The sequence below is a fragment of the Octopus sinensis genome, linkage group LG23, assembly GCF_006345805.1.
Source record: "Octopus sinensis linkage group LG23, ASM634580v1, whole genome shotgun sequence".
Taxonomy (NCBI): Eukaryota; Metazoa; Mollusca; class Cephalopoda; order Octopoda; family Octopodidae; genus Octopus; species Octopus sinensis.
In genome coordinates this window covers 26394644-26416110 of record NC_043019.1, presented here as the reverse complement: position 1 = coordinate 26416110, position 21467 = coordinate 26394644, and the positions used below count along the sequence as shown (strand labels likewise).

Below are 21467 nucleotides of genomic sequence, written 5' to 3'. Positions count from 1 at the left end.
ATATACATATATATATATATATATATTATATGTAAATATTATATAATATTATAAATATATATATATATTATATATATATTATATATATAATATTATATATAATATATATATCTATAATATATATATATTATAATATATATATATATATATATAATATCTTATTATATATATATATATATATACACACACACACACACACCCGTATACATGTGGGAGTGTGTGTGGGCACATTATGTATTTATGTTCATGTATGTCTGTGTGTGCATATGTTTGTTTTTGAGCGCATCTATCACCATTATTATAGTAATAGTATCAGGAGTGGTGTATCAGGCGAGAAATGACAAGTGTATGACAGATAAATTACATGAAAATATAGCGAGTTCTTGTATGTATGTATGCAGATATCTATGCATATATGCATGTAGTTTTCTATGTAGACATGTATGTATGCATATACTCCTTCACTCCTTACTCTTTTACTTGTTTCAGTTATTTGACTGCAGCCATGCTGGAGCATCGCCTTTAGTCAAGCAAATCGACCCCAGGACTTATTCTTTGTAAGCCTAGTATTTATTCTATCGGTCTCTTTTGCCGAGCCGCTAAGTTACGGAGACATAAACACACCAGCATTGGTTGTCAAGCGATGTTGGGGGGGGGGACAAACACACACACATATATAAACATATACATATATACGACGAGCTTCTTTCAGTTTCCGTCTACCAAATCCACCCACAAGGCTTTGGTCGGCCTGAGGCTATAGTAGAAGACACTTGCCCAAGGTGCCACACAGTGGGACTGAACCCAGAACCATGTGGTTGGTAAGCAAGCTACTTACCACACAGCCACTCTTGTGTGTATGTATGTACATTAAATGTTCATGTTGATGGTGTGTTATGTATGTACATAAATATATATATATGTATGTATGATGAGGTGCTGAAAAATTCCTGGCTTTAACGGTATCATGAAAGGCCTGGTTGGAGTTCCAACCTTCCAAGTTCTTTTACAGGGCTTAGAAAAAAGGAAGTACTACTGCAATAAGTGTGTGAATCTGAGTGGAGAATATGTTGAATAGAATCGTGTATTTTCTTTTGCCCAAAGCCAGAAACTTTTCAACAGCCCTTCATACGTGTAGGCATATCACTAGCCAATACACATTCTTTATTTTCTCTCTTTATTTTCTCTCCTTGTTTCTTTCTGTGTTCCTTTCTGTGGAAGAGCGTTAAAGACTTTTTCACTTCCCGAGGGTCATACTAATACATCTGTTCCTTGTCTACACCACCTGTTTTCGTCTTTTGGGGGTTTTTTTCTGTGAATTCTCCCTATATATATGGATGTATGGGTATGTATATGTATACATGTGCATGCATGCACATATTTGTACATATGTGTGTATATACATATATAGATATACATATATATACACATATATATAATATATATATATATATATATATATATTAATTATATATATACATATACATATGTATCACATATATATACATATCTACATATATATACATATATATATATATATATACACACATATATACATATATATATATAATAATATATACATATATACATATACATATATATATATACACACCCACACACATATATATATGTAATTACATAAATATACATATTACATATATATATATATATACATATACATATATACCTATATATACATATATACATACATATATATGTACATACATATATACATATATACATATATATATACTACATACATATACACATATATACACATACATACATACATACATACATACATACATATATATATATATACATACATACATATATAACATACATATATTATATAATATATATATATAATATATATCTATATATATATATATATATATAATATTATATATCGATATGCATATTTTGTTAGAAGTGTGTGTGCGAGGTGAATATTTTCAACCAGGTAGAACTCAATACATTGAAATATAGTGTTTATTATGTTCAACTCCAGATACAGGATTAACCATCGATTTTATTACACTTATTTTCTCCACTAATAACCCAAACACTAATATAGACACACACACACACACCACACACAAGCCAAACTCATACAGATATATACACACGCACATATACATTACCAGTTCAAATAAACCAAACCACCCCCACAACTAATATCTCTGTAATCCACACTTCAGGCCAAAATACAAATTTATTGATGGATTTTACAATTCTTATCACTCGTTTTTCCGTTGTTTCCTGACAGACAAACGCAGAAAGAGAGTAGAGAGCTTTATAATTGTATTCACATTACAAATATATACAAATTTCTATGAATATATATAAAGAGAGAGAGAGAGAGAGAAATAGTTCCCTTTTCATCTTTGCAACCAACCAAGTGCCAGATTTTTTCAGTTTACATATAGATATACATCATCATCATCATCACCGTCGTCATTTCACATCCACTTTCCATGCTGGCATGGGTTGGACAGTTTGACTGAGAACTAGTTAGTCAGTAGGCTGCACCAGGCTCCAATCTGATCTGGCAGTGTTTCTACAGCTGGATGCCCTTCCTAATGCCAACCACTCCAAGAGTGTAGTGGGTGCTTTTACATGCCTATCTATAATATATATACATAGGCATATATATATAATATATATATAATATATATAGGCATATATATATCAGTCGCCATGATAGATTGTTAGCCACTACACACATTTTTTTGCTCTCCTTGTTTCTCTCCTTGTTTTTTCTGTGTCCCTTTCTGTAGAAGAGCATAGGCTCGAAACGTAAAAGACTTTTTCTATTCCTGAGCGTTATACTAATACATCTGTTTGTTTTGTACACCACCTGTCTTCGTCTTTTGTTTTTTCATAAACTCTCCCTATATATATATATATATATATATAATTTGGATAATAATGTGTAATAATTATATGAAATATTAATGCACTATGGACATAATTTGTGTCACACTCAGCAATTAACACCTGATAATTATGTACTGAAACAACTGTAGTGATTTTTAATAAAAACAGTTCAATTCATCTCCATCATCATCATCATCATCATTATCATTTAATGTCCGCTTTCCATGTTGGCATAGGTTGGATGGTCTGATTGAAAACTGTTAAACCAGGGAACTGCACCAGGTTCCAGTCTAATTTGGCAAGGTTTCTATGGCTGGATGCCTTTCCTAACACCAACCACTCCAGGAGTGTAGTGGGTGCTTTATACATGCCACCACAACACACAAACATACACACGAACATATACACACACACATATAAGTACATACATCTGTATGTGTGTGTACATGTTTGTGTGTTTGTGTTTGTCATCACAACATTGCTTGACAACCGATGCTGGTGTGTTTACATCCCCGTAACCTAGTGATTCGGCAAAAGAGACCGATAGAATAATACTAGGCTTACAAAGAATAAGTCCTGGGATCGATTTACTCAAGTAAAAGTGGTGCTCCAGCATGGCCACAGTCAAATGACTGAAACAAGTAAAAGAATATGCGTGTGTGTGTTTGCTTGTGTGTTTGTGTGTGTATAAGAAATAATTTTATACATGTATATATTTATATATTTGTATCTGTACCTATATGTATTTATATATATATATATGTGGGTGTATGTATGCATGTACGCTTGTGTGTATGTGTGTATGTATGTATCTATGTATGTGTGAGTGCATGTATGCTTTGTGTATGTGTGTATGTGTGTATGCAAGTGTGTATGTAAAAATACAACCCTACATACATATACATATATTCATACGTAAGCATATATACGAGGGGCGTTTAATAAGTAATGCCCCTGACCCACTTTCCATAACAGTAGAGCAAGGAAACCTGGCACAGTTATTAGTCTTTTTCTACATAGGAACTATCCAGAGTTACGCATTTGTCCCATCGTTTGATGCAGCTCTGGAGACCGTTTTTGTAGAAGACCCCAGCTCGGTCCTCCAACCACGACGTGACTTCAGAAATCAAGGCTGCATCATCTGGGAAACGCTTTCCTTTCAAAAACAACTTCATGGCTGGGAAGAGGTGAACATCAGAGGGTGCAAGGTCAAGAGAGTAGGGGGGATGGAGGTGGACATCATAGCCGCACGCCTGTGCTTCTGATCTGGCGACAAGCGAGTTGGGGACCGGAGCGTTGTCCTGCAGGAGGAAGATGCTTTTGCTGATCTTGCCCCGCCTCTTGATTTTGATAGCTTCTTTTAAATTCCTCAAAGTGAAGCATAATAGGCTCCTGTAATTGTGGTACCCTTGCCAGGACATCTGTCATCACTACTCTGTCCTGTCCCAGAAGACTGTGAGCATTGACCTTGCCAGCGAGGGCTGCACCCTTACCTCTTTGGAGGAGGTGATCACGGTGCTTCCACTGCATTGACTGGGCTTTAGTCTCTGGATGCATAGTGATGGACCCAGGTTTCACAATCCTGTGTAATCAGTCTTTTGAAAAATTTTTGACTCATCTTCTTGGCACACTCTCCAATTCATCCTCAAGCTATCGACGCGTTCTTGCTTCTGGAAAGGCGTGAGCAACCTGGGAATCTATCTTGCAGACACCTTTTGCATATGCAAATGTTCATGAATGATAGTTTCCACAGACCCGGTACAATCTTGACCTCATGGGCTATTTGGCGAATAGTTATGTGTCGATCTTCCAAAATGGCAGCCTCAACTTGACGGACAGATGCCTCATCAATGGCAGAAGGGGTGTGACCAGATCTGGGAGCTGTTTCCATGGAGTTCCGACCATGTTTAAGTTCACGATGCCAGCGTTTTACAAGGTCATATGATGGGGCATCATCACCATAAGTTACTTTCATTTCATCAAAAGTCTTCTGTGGTGTGCGTCCTTTCAAATACAAAAACCGGATCACTGCTCGACACTCAACAGGCTCCATTTCATACTTGACTCAGTTCAAACACCTGTAAATCAGAAACCGCAATTAGTCCAGAGCTGTAATTTGCCACTTAATCTATAGAGATATCAATAATTGCACATGCAAAATTTCAGCTAGATCAAATAACTGCAAGTGGGTCAGAAACATTACTTATTGAACGTCCCTCGTATATATCATCATCATCATCATCATCATTTAGCGTCCGTTTTCCATGCTAGCATGGGTTGGACGGTTCTACTGGGGTCTGTGAAGCCAGAAGGCTTCATCAGGCCCAGTCAAATCTGCAGTGTTTTTCTAACGGCTGGATGCCCTTCCTAACGCCAACCACTCCGTGAGTGTAGTGGGTGCTTTTTACGTGCCACCCGCACTGGTGCCAGACAGAGCTGCAAACGGCCACGAACGGATGGGTGCTTTTTATGTGCCAACCGGCACGAGGGCCAGGCGAGGCTGGCAACGGACACGAAACGGGGCGGTCTGGCAACGTCGCGAAACGGAAAGTTCTCTTACATGCCACCGTCACTGTAACAACATCTGCAATTTCCATTGATCGATTTCCATTGATCGATTTCCATGATCGATTTCGATTCTGATCCTCACTTGCCTCAATGGGTCTTCACAGCAGAGTTTCGACATGCCACCGCACTGGTAGCACATCCGCAATTTCCATTGATCGATTTCGATTCTGATCCTCACTGCCTCAACACGTCTTCACAAGTAGATTTTTTGTGTCCCAAGAGGGAAGGTATGCATACGTAGGCTGGCTCCATCCCATGTAGAAGGCCACGGTTGTGGACTCACTTGTCCTGCCCGGGTCTTCTCGTGCACAGCACACTTCCAGAGGTCTTCGGTCTCTAGTCACTTCCTCAGTGAGACCTAAAGTTCGAAGGTCCGTGCTTCACCACCTCGTCCCGGTTTTTCCTGGGTCCTGGCCTCTTCCACAGGTTCCCTCAACCGCTAGGGTGTGGGCACTTTTTCACACAACTATCTTCATCATTCTCTCGCCACATGACCATCCCAGCGCAAACGTCTCCTCTTGCACACCACAACTGATGCTTCTTAGGTCCAGCTTTTCTCTCAAGTACTTACACTCTGCCGAGTGTGAGTACCGGCATTACACATCCATCGGAGTACATACTGCTTCATTTCTATTGAGCTTACGCATATCCTCAGCAGTCACGGCCCATTTTTCACTGCCATGTAGCATGGCTGTTCGTACACACCATCATACAGTCTGCTTTCACTCTGTGCGAGAGGCCTTTTGTCACCAGCAGAGGTAAGAGCTCTCTGAACTTTTGCCCAAGCTATTCTTACTCTAGCAAAGCAGTTACACTTTCAGCACAACACCACCGCCCGCTCTGCTGACTTGGTCACCTAGGTTACGGAAACTATCAACTATTTCTAGTTTTTCTCCCTGGAAAGTGACGGAAGTTGGTCTCAGAGCATTTTCAGTGTTTATTGTTCCTGAGCATCTGCCACATAACAAAACCCATCTTCCTTAGCCTTCCTTTGACATTGCTGCATCTCTTATGTGTCCATAGCTTACACTTGGTGCTCTTATAGAGTTCTCTACCTACACCTTTTCTACAGATCGAGCAGGGCCATCTACCTGAAGGTGTTTGTGATTTGTCTACTTCCTACTGATTACGACTTTGGTTTTAGCTAGATTGACTCTGAGGCCCTTCGATTCTAATCCTTGTTTCCACACCTGAAACTTCTCCTCCAGTTCTGATAGCGACTCAGCAATTAGAGCAAGGTCATCAGCATAGAGGAGCTCCCAAGGGCATCCTGTCTTGAATTCCTCCGTTATTGCCTGGAGGACTATGATAAATAGGAGGGGGCTGAGTACTGATCCTTGGTGGACCCCTACCTCTACCTGGAATTCTCACTGTACTTACTCATTTTCCAACCCTCACCCTACTATCGCGGCGTCCTATACATGGCCCGCACAGCTCTCACTAACCATTCACTATCCCTAGTTTTCTCATTGCCCACCAGATAAGGATCGGGGGACCCTGTCGAAGGCTTTCTCCATGTCAACAAAAGCCAGGTACAGGGGCTTATCTTTGCTAGGTATTTCTCCTGCTCTGCCTTACCAGGAATATAGCATCATAGTACTTTTCCCTGGCACAAACCCAAACTGCATCTCATCTAAACTCTCTCTCTCTAATTAGTTGGCTATGACCCTCTCCGTAACCTTCATCACCTGGTCCAACGCTGATACCTCTGTGTTATTTGTATCTAGGGCATCACCTTTACCTTTGTATCAGTTGACTATTATACTGCTACAACCAGTCATTGGGTATATCTATATATATAATATATATATATACATGCACATTCATACAATTAAATGCACATAGACACACACACACACATACATAAACACATTCATAGACACATACATACCTACATACATGTATACACAAGCACACATACATACATAGACACATACATACATACATACATACATACATACATACATGCAGTCATACATACATACATGCACACATACATAGATACACACATACATACATAGACACACACACACAAACACGCACACACATGCATACACACATGCATACACACAACTCTGAGTGTTGGATCGCCAAGAAGGTTTATGTCCATTGATGTTTGCCATCCTTTCATCCACCTTACTGGTCAGTATATTCCTTATCTTTGATGTGTGTGTGTGTGTGTGTATGTGTGTGTGTGTCGGCAGTTGTTGTGTGGACATTTCCATTGTGACCAGTGGGGCGGGGGAGGGGGGGAAGAATCAACAACAACAACAACAGCAACTGTATAACATTGGAAAAGGGGGTTTGTTGAGAAAGGAGATTTGATGAAGAGTGAGGAAGAGGGAGGGAAAGAGGAAAGGGAGGAAAGGGAGGGAGGGGTGGTTAAGGAGGAAAGAAAGGAAAGGAAGTGAGAAAGATAGAGAGTTAGATGGATGGATGGATAGAAAGAATGAAAGCAAGAAAGAAAGAAAGAATGAATGAAAAAATGAAAAGGAAAGAAGGAAAGAGAAAGAAATAAGGAAAGAAAGATAGACGGACAGACGGACAGACAGATTGATATATATATATATATATTAGAGGGGGGAAGGAGGGAGGGAGGGAGGTAGGGAGGAAGAAAGAAAGAAAGAAAGAAAAAAAGAATGAATGAATGAATGAAAAAATGAAAAAGAAAGAAGGAAAGAGAAAGAAATAAGGAAAGAAAGATAGACAGATGGACGGACAGACAGATTGGTATATATATATATTGAGAGGGGAGAGAAGGAGGGACTGAGGGAGGGAGCGAGGGAGGGAGGGAGGGAGGAAGAAAGAAAGAAAGAAAGAAAGAAAGAAAGAAAGATGAGAATGAAAGAAAGAAAGAAAGAAAGAAAGAAAGAAAGAAAGAAAGATGAGAATGAAAGACAAGAAAAGAAGAAGAAGAGAACTGAAGGCAGAAAGCAAAAACAAACAAACAAAGGAATCTTAATAAATTCTTATTTGAAGAAATGAAGACAGTTTAAGAAAAGAAATTTAATTACTGGGTACAGTGTGGATAAATGAAGAGGGTACAGGGTACAGAGCTGTGTTTCTCAACCTTTCGAAGTACCCGGGTCATTTTTGGAGGCCACACCAAAAATAAAATTAAAACACAAATCATTTTATTATATTTATTATATTTCTGGAGGGAAGACTGTCAAGGGATGCCAGAAGAGTGATTGAGGGCCATGTGCAGCCCTTGACCCACGTTTAAGAACTGCTGGTATAAAGTGTGGGTTAACAAAGGGATACAAGGTATAGAACAGTCTTGGGCAAACTGCTACACTTGGGACTTACTGAATGGTACCCTTAATGAAGAATTACCCTGAATTGTTTTTTTTTAGTAATGAGGCTCATCTGCTGATGTGCCATGTACAGGGTGGCCTGCTTCTTGGAAAAGGTTTCCCCGTGTCTGATATAGTGCATGAGTAAATGAAAAGGGTTCAGGGTGTCAGGTAAGGGGAAATGAAGAGCATACAGAGTACAGGGTAAGGGTAAATTATGAGGGTACAGGGTATAGGGTGAAGGTAAATGTAGGGAGAAGAGGGTATAGAGTGAGGGTAAATGAAGAGAGTACAGGGTATAGGATGAGGGTAAATGTAGGGAGCACAGGGCAAAGAGTGAGGGTAAATGGAGAGAGTATAAGGTCTAGGGTGAGGGTTATTGTAGGGAGCACGGAGTAAAGAGTGAGGGTAAATTTTGAGAGTACAGGGTATATATTGGGTAAATGTAGGGCACACAGGGTACAAAGTGGTGACATTGAAAGAGTGAGGTATATACACAGTGTCATAGTGAAGAAAAGACAGTGACGGTGTATATGGAATGAAGTTAAGAAAATTCATGTATATTATATAATATACTGAATTCAAGAACCTGGGGGTATATAATGCAATTAAAATGCAGGGTGTATAATGCAGTTAGAAGAGTGGATGTATAATGCAGTGAAGGTAAAGTGGAATGTATACAGTGTGATGAAATTAAAAGACTGTGGGTATAAAAAGATATATAATGCAGTGAAATTAAGTGAGTGGGTGTATATAGTGTGGTAATATTAAAATACTTAGGGTATATAATGCAATGTTGCTAAGAAATTAAGGGTATGTAGTGCAATGAAATTAAGAGAGTAGGTGTATATAATGTAATAAAATTTAAAATTTAAGGATATTTAGTGCAGTTTAGTTAAGAGACCAAGGGTATTTAGTGCAGTGGAATAAAAAAAAAGTTGGGGGTATATAAAGTGCAGTGAACTTTAATTTAGGGGGGGGTAGAGAATGGGAATAAAAATGCGTGGTGGACATAATAAACAGCTGGATATATAGAGTGGTGAGGGGTTTAGAGAGTGGGGTTTACATTGTGTGAAGTTGAGCATTGAAAAGAGTGGGTTACCTTGCAGTGACGTCAAAAATCTAAAGTTGTGTTTATATAGGTTGATGAAGATCTTTGAGGTCTTAAATACGACGGTGTGAAGAGAGACAGACAGAGAGACAAGGAGAGGTATTAACTGTAGCACACTGTGAAGTAAGAAGAGAAAAAGGACAGAGGGACACAGAGAAAGTGGCAGAGAGAGAGCGAGAGAGAGAGAAAGGGGAAAGATATTATTGTCATATAACTGTGAAGATAGATAGGTAGAGAGTTTCAGACAGAGAGAGATAGAGTGACAGACAGACAGACAAAGAGAAAGAGAGACAGACAGAGGAGATACTATTATTGGGTGAAGAAAATAGTTGTGGAATTTCCAACAGTTTATTCAGAGAATTGGTTCCAATCATTCCAAGAGAATTAAGGTAAAGAATTTTTTTCCTCCAATATATTTTTGTCATTATTGTGTTTTATTGAAGTTTAACAAGAAAAAAAAAAAGGAATATTTTTTCAATTTCTATTTTTTTCAAAAGTGGAGTTAGTGTCACTGTAGTGGTGGTGGTGGTGGTGGTGGTGGTGGTGGTAGCTATTGTTGTTGTTGTGGTGGTGGTTGATGTGGTGTAGTGGAGCTTTTTAGCGGCTGTTGTTGTGGTAGTGGTGGTGGTAGTAGTAGTTTTGTAGTTGTTGTTGCTGTTGTTGTGATGGTGGTGGTGGTGGTGGTGATATTTGCCACTGTTGTTGTGGTAGTGTCTTTCTAGTGGTTTCAATGATACTGGTGGTGATGATAGTGTTGGTGGTGGTGGTGGTGGTGCTCCTGTTGTAGCTTAACCCAAAGTCAGCCCTTTCAGATCAAAACCAGTCCAGATGTGACCATCCAGTCTTTTTACTTTTTTTTTTTTGCCAGACATTTTTTTCATTGATTCACATTTTTCTAAGACAGTAAGATTTGATATGAAGAACATATGGCTGCTATTTCTAGCGAGATAACCTCAATGATAGTATTAGTAACAGTAACTGGCATTATTGTTGATGTTGTTGTTGTTATGAGAGTGTCTGGTGGTGGTAGTGGTGGTGGTGGTGGTGGTGGTAGTGGCGGTTGAAATCATTGTGATAGTGAAAGTGGAAATGGTGATGACAGTGGTGGTGGTAGTGGGAGTAGTGACAGTACTGGTGCTGGTAGTGGAGGTAGTTGCAAGAGTGATAGTGGTGGTAGTGGTGGTGGTGGTTGTGGTTGTGGTGGTGGTCATGGTTGTAGTAATGATAGTGGTGGTTGTTGTGATAGTGGTGATTATGGTGATGATTGTTGTAGAAGTTGTGGCAGTAGTGGTGGTGGTGGAGGCAGTGGCAGCAGTGGTGGTAGTGGTGGGTTTTAGTAGTGGCAATAATAGTAGCAGTGATAGTGGTGGTGGTGGTTGTGGCGGCGGCAGAGGTGGCGGCAGTGGTGGTGGCGTTTTTCTTCATTATTTATCTTTTACTTGTTTCAGTCATTTGACTGCGGCCATGCTGGAGCACCGCCTTTAGTCGAGCAACCCGACCCCGGGACTTATTCTTTGTAAGCCCAGTACTTATTCTATCGGTCTCTTTTGCCGAACCGCTAAGTGATGGGGACATAAACACACCAGCATCGGTTGTCAAGCAATGCTAGGGGGACAAACACAGACACACAAACATACACACACACACATATATATATATATATACATATATACGACGGGCTTCTTTCAGTTTCCTTCTACCAAATCCACTCACAAGGCTTTGGTCGGCCCGAGGCTATAGTAGAAGACACTTGCCCAAGGTGCCACGCAGTGGGACTGAACCCGGAACCATGTGGTTGGTAAGCAAGCTACTTACCACACAGCCACGCTTTTAATAATTCTAGTAACGACCAACAATCTGGTTGCACGTTGTTATTTAACTGTTAGCGCGGCACAAATGGTAAAGCGCCACACTGGATGTCACGATTTATCCCAAGTTCCTCATGGTGTACAATAATAGCGTTAGAGTTCACCATTCGTGACCTTCACTCTCGTAACAAACATATTGGTGTGGGGAAGATTTGGTGGCCTGTATCCTTTGCTGGGAGTCTGTAGCTGAGAGAAAGACAGGTGACCCCCTGACACACTGAATTTCCCCAAATTATATGACATAAAGACAAGTTCTTCAGGTCTGCTCCAACAGCATCTTATAGACTCCAAGCAACTTCTAGACTAAATTTGAAGCAGTTTCTAGACTTGAGGCAACTGTTAAATTTACAATAGCATCAAGATTTGAGGCAATTGTTAGATTTAAAGCAACTTTTAGACTTGATGCAACTGCTAGAGTTAAAGTAGCTGCTGTATTTGAAGCAACTTCCAAACATGAAGCAATTACTAAATTTGAAGCAACTTCAAAATTTAAGGCAACTACTAGATTTAAAGCAACTTCAAAACTTGAAGCAATTACTAGATTTCAAGCAACTTCTGAGCTTCATACAACTGCTGGAACACAAGCAGGTTTAAGAGTAGAGGTGACTTCTAGATCTGAGTTAATTTCTAGCATCATGGCATCTTTTTAGGGTAAAATAACTGCTTGATATGAGGCAACTTCTAGATCAAAGGTAACTTCAGGATTACAGGTAGCTTTTACTTTCAAAATAACTACTACAATTGAAGCAACTTTTAGGGTGAGGGTAACATTTGGAGTTGAGGTACTTCCTCGAAAATGGGGTAACTTCTAGAAGAGAGATAAAATTTGTGGAAACCATCCTTAAGTTAACATAAAAACATATGGCTGTGTGGTAAGTAGCTTGCTTTCGAGCCACATGGTTCCGGGTTCAGTCCCACTGTGTGGCACTTTGGGCAAGTGTCTTCTACTATAGCCTCGGGCCGACCAAAGCCTTGTGAGTGGATATGGTAGACAGAAACTGAAAGAAGCCCATCGTATATATGTATATATATATATATATGTAAGTGTGTATGTATGTTTGTGTGTCTGTGTTTGTCCCCCCCAACATCACTTGACAACCGATGCTGGTGTGTTTACGTCCCCGTAACTTAGCAGTTCGGCAAAAGAGACCGATAAAATAAGTACTAGGCTTACAAACAATGAGTCCTGGGGTCGATTTGCTCGACTAAAGGTGATGCTCCAGCATGGCCACAGTCACATGACTGAAACAAGTAAAAGAGTAAAAGACATCATAAAATTAACACATGGTTATGGACATAAAAAATAAAAGTTCTAAGGGTCAAAATTTGACTGAGGCAAACAAATCAACATGTGGCTACTCATGTATGATGCTAACAGCTAAAAAAAAAAGTTTTGCCAGAAAAGTCTACATGAATTCAACTAGTATATAGAATATAATACAAATGCCAAAGAGATTCAATTCAGTTCTTGATAATGGGACTGTGATGGTCTGCAAATATCGGATGTGGATTTAAGAACTCAATAGTTTCAAGGTAATTGTGAAGCTAATAAGAAATTATGAAGAAATCTAAAAAATAATGGATAAAACTTAAACATAGTCATGTATTTAATGAAACTTATATATATATATATGTGCATGTGTAAAGCACCACCCGACCGTGGCTGTTTACCAGCCCTGTCTGGCACCTGTGCTGGTGGCACATAAAAAGCACCCACTACACTCACGGAGTGGTTGGCGTTAGGAAGGGCATCCAGCCGTAGAAACATTGCGAGATCAGACTGGGCCTGGTGCAGCCTTCTGGCTTCCCAGACCCCAGCTGAACTGTCCAACCCATGCTAGCATGGAAAGCGGATGCTAAATGATGATGAAATATATATATATATATGTGCATGTGTATATATATATTATATATATATATATATATATATATATATATATAATATATATATATATATATATATATATATGTAAGTATGTGTGTATGTATATCGTCGTGGCATTCTATTGGTTACGACAATGAGGGTTCCAGTTGATCCGATCAATGGAGCAGAGTACGACAAGGCCGGCCCTTTTGAAATACAGGTGCAACAGAAACAAAAAGAAAGAGTGAGAGAAAGTTGTGGTGAAAGAGTACCGCAGGGTTCGCCACCACTCCCTGCCAGAGCCTCGTGGAGTTTTAAGTGTTTTTGCTCAATAAACACTCACAATGCCCGGTCTGGGAATCGAAACCCCGATTCCATGACCGCAAGTCCAATAATAGCTACATGCAAATGAAAAGTGGGGTGGGGTGAGAAGATGGATGCACACACACACAATGTGACCCCTTTATTTTTTTTACACCTAAAAATCCGTAAAATATATTTTTTTAATTCTGTCCCCTTAACTTTTTTTTCTGTTCCCTTACCTTTATTTTCTTATACTCCAATTCAATCCAAAACACATTTGGATCTCATGGTTTAGTCTCCTCTATGCTTCTCTTTCTCCTATTATCTCAACATGGTTTCTTTCTAAATAAAAAAAAAACCTTTGTATCCTCCAATGACTGTTACACTCTTGCACATATAGTAGAACCTCACAGTACAAGTGCACCATTGTATAAGTAATTTGCTGTTGGAGCCAAAACCTGTGTGAATTTTTGTCAAAGTACAAGTGGAAATCTGAAGTATGGGTGGAAATCCACACAAATCATCCCATCTTTAAAATAATTCAGTTAAGAAAACCAGTTTACATATTTCTTTTGCATTCTCCTTTTTTATAATCATCATTTTACTTGTAACAACACCTTTTCTGTTTTAAAACCCATAAAAAGTTATTTTTGGGTGGTTTTTAGGGACTGGAATGGATTAATTATATTTAAGTTAATTTCAATGGGGAAAATTGATTTGTGAAACAAGCAAATCATAAGACAAGTTTGGTCATGGAATGAATTAAACTCGTACTGTGAGGTATCACTGTATGTCCAACAAGATCTGTTCCTTCTTTTGTTTTTTCATGTACTGTTAAAAGTAGTCAGTTTAATATCACTTCCCAGTGTTGACTCTGGTTTTTTGTATTAACCCTTTAGCATTTAAACTATCCATATCCAGACTAAATATTAAAGATTCAAGCCAAGTAAAATCACTGTTTTCCATACATGGAAGCACTCCGTCGGTTACGACGATGAGGGTTCCGGTTGATCCGATTCAACGGAACAGCCTGCTCGTGAAATTAACGTGTAAGTGGCTGAGCACTCCACAGACACGTGCACCCTTAACGTAGTTCTCGCGGATATTCAGCGTGACACAGAGAGTGACAAGGCCGGCCCCTTGAAATACAGGTACAACAGAAACAGGAAGTAAGAGTGAGAGAAAGTTGTGGTGAAAGAGTACAGCAGGGATCACCACCATCCCCTGCCAGAGCCTCGTAGAGCTTTTAGGTGTTTTCGCTCAATAAACACTCACAACGCCCGGTCTGGGAATCGAAACCGCGATCCTATGACCGCGAGTCCGCTGCCCTAACCACTGGGCCATTGCGCCTCTTTCCATACATACAGGTTTGTCCTTTCAAGTGCCAGTGCCACTTCAAAAGCAACCATGCCGATACTGCGTTAAGGCACCTAAGCAGGTCCCGCAGAAACACACCCATGCTGGTGTCATACAAAAAGCACCCAGCACACTCTCTAAAGTGGTTGGCATTAGGAAGGGCATCCAGCTGCAGAAACCATGCCACAACAGACAATTGGAATCTAGACAGCTCCCTGGTTAACCAGCTCCATGTCAACCCATCCAACCTATGCCAAGATGGAAAGCAGACGTTAAACGATTATGGTGATGACTTGTTTTGAGTTCAAACCGGCCAGATCTGGCCTCTTTCACCAACCTTACAATGTAAGGCAACGATCACGCTCGAATGGTGCTTTTTACATGCCACCAGCACGGTGCTTCTTAAGTGCCACCAATGCTTTTTGGGGAGGTCAGTTTTGGTAAGGTTTTTATAGCTGGATGCCCTTCCAAATGCCAACCACTTTACAGTGTGGACTGGGTGCTTTTTATGTGGCAGCAGCATTGGCAGGGTCACCAAGTAACTTACAAGACAAAAATCTTTTGAGAGGGGAGGGGGCATTGAAGGAGGTGATCTTGGATCAGATGATGAAAGGTTATAGTGAGACAGAGAGACAGAAACGGGTGTGTTGCTCTAGAGGAGGTACAAGGTTACCTGAGCAGAGAGAGAGAGGGAAAGAGAGATGAGGAATGAAGACAGAAATAGGTGCACTGTTGCAAAGGAAATACATAGTTACCCAACCTGAGGGAGGCGCAGAAGGAGATAGAGAGTGAGTGTGAGACAGCAGGATGGATGGTGCTGATATATAGAATAAGCATTGGGGTCAATTCACTCAACTAAATGTTCTTCAAAGCAGTGCTCCATCAAGGCCATAGTCTAATGACTGAAACAAGTAAAAGATAAAAGATATCATCATCACAATCATCGTTTAACATCCGCTTTCTATGCTGGCATGGGTTGGACAGTTTGACTGAGGACTGGTGAGCCAGAAGGCTGCACCAGGTTCCAATCTGATCTGGCAAAGTTTCTACAGCTGGGTTTTCTTCTTAATGCCAACTACTCTTAGAGTGTAGTGGGTACTTTTACATGCCACCAGCACAAGGACCAGTCAGGCAGTACTGGCAATGCCCAAGCTCAAAAGGTGTTTTTTACATGCCACCTGCATGGGAGCCACTCCGGCGGCACTGGCAACGACCATGCTTGAATGTTGTTTTTCACTTGCCACCGGCACATGTGCCAATAAGGCAATGATCACACTCGAATGGTGCTTTTTACATGCCACCAGTACGGTGCCTTTTAAGTGCCACCAGCACGGTGCCTTTTACGTGCCACCAACATGCTTTTTAAGTAAATAAGGGAGGTTCTTCAAGATCAGGGTTGTTAGCCAGGCCCTAAACAACAACAACAACTACTGCATCAAGAATACTATTCACCACTAAACTACCTCCCACTCTACAATAAACAAAACTAATCATATTTTCATTGTCTTTTTTTTTATTTTATTCCACTTCATTTTGTTTGTTTTTTTTCTTTTCTATTTTCCAGAAATGCATGTGTTCAACGGAATATTCCTCTGGCTTCTGCTTGCCTCTTCTTTGTTAATCTACTGTCATAGCTACGTATTTATTGTGACTGTTCCAAAGTTATCTCCAACACGTAAAGAACCGCCCTCTGTAAGTATGAATAAAAGTATCTCCCTGTTTTAAAATCTCTTTACTCTCTTTTACTTGTTTCAGTCGTTTGACTGTGGCCATGCTGGAGCACCGTCTTTAGTCGAGCAACTCGACCCCAGGACTTATTCTTTGTAAGCCTAGTACTTAGTCTATCGGACTCTTTTGCTAAACTGCTAAGTTACAGGGACGCAAACACACTAGCATCGGTTGTCAAGCGATGTTGGGGGGACAAACACAGACACACAAACACACACATATATATATATATATATACATATATATATATATATATATACATATATACGACGGGCTTCTTTCAGTTTCCGTCTACCAAATCCACTCACAAGGCTTTGGTCAGCCCAAGGCTGTAGTAGAAGACACTTGCCCAAGGTGCCACGCAGTGAGACTGAACTCGGAACCATGTGGTTGGTAAGCAAGCTACTTACCACACAGCCACTCCTACGCATATATATATATATATATATATATATATATATATATATATACGACGGGCTTCTTTCAGTTTCCATCTACCAATTCTTCTGACAAGGCTTTGGTCGGCCTGAGGCTGTAGTAGAAGACACTTGTCCAATTTCAAGGCTTAAAAATAAGTCCTGGGGTCAATTTCTTTGACTAAAACCCTTCTAGGCAGTGCTCCAGCATGGCCACAGTCAAATGACTGAAACAAGAATAAAACAATACACACACACGCATATATATCTTTATATATCTATATCTATATATGTATATTTATAAAAAGTGTAGGTGGCATCCGAGTGGGTATATATTTATATTTATAAGACTAGTAAGAAACAATTATGAACTTTTTTATTACACTTAACTTTTTAAAATATTTTTGATAAGGTTCGTTTTTTCAAGAAGAACCAAAACATGTAAAACCTCTAAGAAAATTAAAATTTATCTAATATAGTGACGTTTTCAAACTTCTTTTTTATAAATTTATATATGTATATATATATTTCTATGTATTTTCCAGTGTACCCTGTATTTGAAGAAATGTCACCCAGATCGAGATACTTGCTGTCCTGGACTCCAATGCACCAATATTCTCTACAGTTATTGTCTCTATCCCTTCGAGACCTGTTACTGTATGACCAAATCTTACTACTATACGGAAAATAAATAATACTGCCATTCTCACATTTCAACCAATCCGTTCCGTTTCTAATGCCAAGGATCAAAGCACCTTCCTTCTTCTTCTTCTTCTTCTTCTTTTCTTTCTTCCTTCACCATGTGAAGCCCAGACTATTCCTTTCGAGTGTCATTCCTGTCTGACATTTCTAGAAAGTCTGCGAAATAATGTTGTAAGTTTTGAAATCAAATAAAATGGCTTCGGTTATCGTTATTGCAGCAGTCGTTGTCTTCTTCTTCTTCTTCTTCTTCTTCCAATCAGGACTCAGGCCAAAAGCCACAAAGAATAATCTCTAATTCGAGCCTACTCTAAGCTACTAAGAATGCGTGTGGCAACTTGAAGATCCACCCACCACATGAGATAGACTGGTAGTTGCACGGGAACAAAAGCTACGTTGTTATCCTCATTCCGTAAACAGTGGCTTTTTTTAACAGGTGGAGAGCTGAACCATCCTGGGCTACAGAGGATTCGTAATCTAGACTAGGGTCTGAAAGTTTACCACACCATAGTGGGTTACACCATGGTTCCTCTGCTTTGTGGCAGAGTCTTGCCTGTTCCTAGTGTTTCAACTCTAAAAAAAAAAACAGACTAAACTATTTTGAGGTAATATATGCGATTCCAAAGGCGGCAAGCTGGCAGAAATGTTAGCACGCCGGGCAAAATGATGAGCGGTATTTCAATAAGGACGGCGAGCTAGCAGAATCGTTAGCACGCCGGGCGAAATGCTTAGTCGTATTTCGTCTGCCGTTACGTTCTGAGTTCGAATTCCGCCGAGGTCGACTTTGCCTTTCATCCTTTCGGGGTCGATTAAATAAGTACCAGTTGCACACTGGGGTCGATGTAATCGACTTAGTCCGTTTGTCTGTCCTTGTTTGTTCCATCTGTGTTTAGCCCCTTGTGGGTAATAAAGAAATAGGTATTTCATGTCATTACGTTCTGAGTTCAAATGATGCCGAGGTTGACTTTGCTTTTCATCCTTTCGGGTTCGATAAATTAAATACCAATTGTGTACTGCGGTCGATCTAATCGACTGGACACTTCACCAAAAATTTTGGGCTGTGTGCCTAGAGTAGAAAAGAATATATGCGATTCCAATGGACGGGCAACTAAGCGACAATCATTTAAGCATATTTTTGTCTTTAAAATACTATTTAGTTACCTCCCTTGATTATGTGGTTATCGATGGTTTATTTCCCTTGCAACATTTTCTCTAACAGTCTTCCTAAAAGAATTCTTTTCCATTCTAGGCACAAGGCCTGTCATTTTGCAGGAGGGAGCTAGTCGAGTTATTTGACCCCAGTAGTCAATTGGTTCTTATTTCAATGAACCAGAAAGAATGAAAGGCAAATAGGACTTTAGTGGAATTTGAACTCAAAACGTAAAGACTGACGAAATGTCGCTTACCATTTCGTCTGGCATGCTAACAATTCTACCAGATTACCACTTTCATCTTTGTATAAGAACCTTGCCCATTCTCCAAAATATTGCTTTTGTTGCATGTGTTAGGATGAAAGGCAAAGCCGAGGTCGACTTTGCCTTTCATCCTCTCGGGATCGATAAATAAAGTACCAGTTTCACACTGAGTCGATGTAATCGACTTAATCCCTTTGTCTGCCCTTGTTTGTCCCCTCTATGTTTAGCCCCTTGAGGGCAGTAAAGAAATATATATTCCTATTAAATGTAAATATATCCTTCGTTTTAATCCTAGATTAATCAACAAAAAATATCAATGTATTGTGTTGGTATGAAGGAGAGTCTAAAATTCAATTTTTTTTTTTGATTAAATCTAGGAATAAATATTTTAAAATATTTCCTAATTGCTCCTGAGGCTGAGAAGTTACAGACGAAGGGAAAAAATTGTGGAGGACAAAGATTTTAAAAAATTATTTTCATGGTAAATATGGTTTATAAATTGGTGTTAAAAATCAGTGAAAGATTAAAGCAGCAAGTTTCTCTGGCTGCTTCTGAGAGCAGAAACTAAAGAGAGATCATTCAGTGTGGTTGTTCGGCCTGCTAGAAATGAGTGTGATCACCCTCGTATTACTCAGTATCTCTTTACATGAAGGATTCATTGGATACAGTAGTCATCAATATATCAAAAGACATGATGGTCATGGATAGAAAGCAATTGATCGTAGTTATGCATCATAAATAACTAAATTGACTGTTAGTCACCACTTTGAAAGAATTGCTCGTTATAAATGGGAACTAAATATTTTATGCAGGTCGCGGGTATAGGCTTGGCTGTGTGGTCAGAGATTTGTTTCACAGCTGTATGGTTCTGGGTTCTATGCCTTGACCCAAGCGTAGGACAGGGCTCACCTCTCTGAGCTGGGAAATGAATAGAATGCCTGGTTTGTATCTTGATGGATTGCCTGGTGTGTGTCTTGTTGGACTGTCTGGTCTGTCTTGTTGTGGCTGCTCCCTCCTAAAAACTTAAAGGGTAATAGGCCTGGGTATATGACATGACCTCTGTGGAACAGAACAAACCAAACTGATCCCATCAATGAAGAAATTCTGAAAAGGAAATGGAGCTGTCTCAGTCTCACTCTCTGGAGATCTCCAAGCAGGATTGCAAGACAAGTGCTAGACTGGCAACCTGAAGGAAAGAGAAAAGTTCAACGACCTCAGAAGACCTGGAAAGGATGTGTGGAGGATGATGCGAAAGCAACTGGTCTCACTTCATCTGAAATCAAGGGGGTAGATCGAGATCGTGTCCACTGGCATGAAATGGTTGCGGCCCTAGGCTCCTTATAGAGTTCTTTGTTATTTGTTTGTTCCTTCTCGAGCCATGCCTGGCTCATAAGGACCAGTTTCCCAGTTTCATTGGCATATAGGTTCCCCTCCTGCACAGGACGCTGGTTCGTTGTGGGTGTACTGCTAGATGCAGGAGGAAAGAGTGAGAGAAAGTTGTGGTGAAAGACTCAGCAGAAGTTCGCCATCACCTTCTGCCAGAGCCGCGTGGAGTTTAGGTGTTTTGCTCACCCGGTCTGAGATTCGAACCCGCGATCTCTCGACCACGAGTCTGCTGCTCTAACCACTAGGCCATATGCCTCCACTCCTTACAGAGTAATGTGGACTAACTTCTCATTTCACAAGGCATATGGTTTCTGGTGAATTTCCCATTTAAGGGGAAATAATCACTTCTGGGTTGAAGAACATGCATCCTTTATGCTTAACTTGTTCCAGTCATTACACTGTGGCCATGCTGGAGCACTACCTTGAAAAATTTTTAGTCAAACGAATCGACCCCAGTACCTGTGTCCTTTTTAAACCTGGTACTCATTTTATTGGTCTCTAATACTGAACTGTTAAGTTATGGGGAGGTAAACACACCGACACCAGCTGTCAAGCTGTGGAGGCAGGGACAAACAGA

At 40.0% G+C, this 21467-nt stretch overlaps 1 long non-coding RNA gene across 3 annotated transcripts in view; it reads left to right on the top strand.

The window, feature by feature from the left end:
- Nucleotides 1-18312, top strand: part of LOC115223411 — a 25750-nt gene extending 7438 nt beyond the window's left edge. The window contains exons 1-4 of one of the 3 annotated variants that reach the window (XR_005003574.1): nucleotides 9943-9954; nucleotides 10090-10244; nucleotides 16811-16938; nucleotides 17936-18312. This is a non-coding gene — a long non-coding RNA (uncharacterized LOC115223411). Of the gene's footprint in view, nucleotides 1-9876; nucleotides 10245-16810; nucleotides 16939-17935 lie in introns of those variants that run through there. The other 2 variants (XR_005003575.1, XR_003882806.2) reach the window with 2 other exon arrangements.
- Nucleotides 18313-21467: the final 3155 nt, after the last annotated feature.